Source organism: Mycteria americana, chromosome 1, assembly GCF_035582795.1.
Source record: "Mycteria americana isolate JAX WOST 10 ecotype Jacksonville Zoo and Gardens chromosome 1, USCA_MyAme_1.0, whole genome shotgun sequence".
NCBI lineage: Eukaryota > Metazoa > Chordata > Aves > Ciconiiformes > Ciconiidae > Mycteria > Mycteria americana.
The window spans coordinates 94,888,137-94,889,612 of NC_134365.1; positions in this window are offsets into that span (position 1 = coordinate 94,888,137).

Consider the following 1,476-nt stretch of genomic DNA (forward strand, 5'->3'; position numbering starts at 1 on the left):
CTAACACCATTGTGTATCTGCCCAAGGAAAAGGGATGTACAGGCAATGCTGACAGGGAAGCTAAAAACTCCTTATACTCTACAGTAAAGTCATTCTGATATGAGATATTAAAATCTTAAAACATTAAAGAAATGGTGAAGAGCAGCAAACTGCAGATTAATCCTTAATTGCTTTAAGGCCAGCAACTTTAACTGTAGTATTTTTTTAAGCTTAATTCAGGTAGTAGAGTTCTTATGGGGAGAGGGCGGGTGTCTTTAACGCTTCCAGGTCTATTATGGCTTCTTTTGAAGCAAATTATTTGGACCCCTGCTCCGTGACAGGATCCTACTCCTAGGTGAGTCACGGTCCTCCATCAGGCTGCTAGGTCAAGTTTCCAGGAGACATCTTGAGCACTGCACTCAAGCTCTCCGGTACACCACTTCTGCCACACATTGAAGAGCCAGTGTAATGAATAATAAAATTTTTTTATTGTTGCTTTGTAACATAAAATTAAATCCAGGATTCCAAAGTAAGGGGCATAAAAAAAAAAAACTGAGTAAGAGGAATGTGACACAGCTAAGTCATGTTTTAAAACAACGAGCCACAAGAATCTTTTCCAAATGCCTTTTCCTGCGATACAGCTCTTCCACTGCTCCATCTCACACTGACATTTGTGTAACCTGCTATTTGACCAGCGCTAGGACAGTTGGAAAAAATGGTACATTCATTACCATCCACGTGCTAGTGCGGGAGTGAAATCTTAGTCCATACAGGTGAAAGGGTACAGAGTCAAAAAAACCCTCTACAGCAGGACATGGATTAAACACTTTCTGTTCTTTCTGGCTCTAGTATCATAGAGTAGGACTCCTGAGGCAGGGGTTTTCAAGGCCACGCCGAGGTGGAGGACCTCCTCCTGGCCCAGAGAACACTGCACTACAGGCAGCCTGAGAGAAGTACACATACAGTCCCTTGTGCCACTGAACACAGCAGCACTTCCAGTCAGTTCTTTTCAGGGACACAAATGCTGGCAGTGGCCACAAGGAACAGTGTATTAGACTGAGACAGGATCTCTCATCAAGGAGCTGCATGATGGGACAACCACACCACTGGGATTTTCTAGAAAAATAATTACCTGTAATATGCATTGGGTATGGAATGAGGGTCCCAAACAGCTGCTGAGCCTCCTGTCAGCAGCTGGATTAATTTTAAATATATGCCCTGCTGCTTCTTCAATCACAAGTTCAATAATTCTATCCTTCCACATGGAAAACCAACAGTGAGTAACTGAAAACAAAGCTATCCATACTGGTCTTATGAGCTGTTCAGGCTCTTCCATACCCCAAGAATGCACCAAGCCAATTAACCAAAAGGGATGTTTGAATAAGATCTTCCTTCCCCACCAGGAAGTGAGCAAGATCTTCTTCAAATATCTCCTTCAATTCCCTCCAGGAAGGAAGATGTTTTACCACTAACAGGTCCAGGTGACCTGTTAGTCCC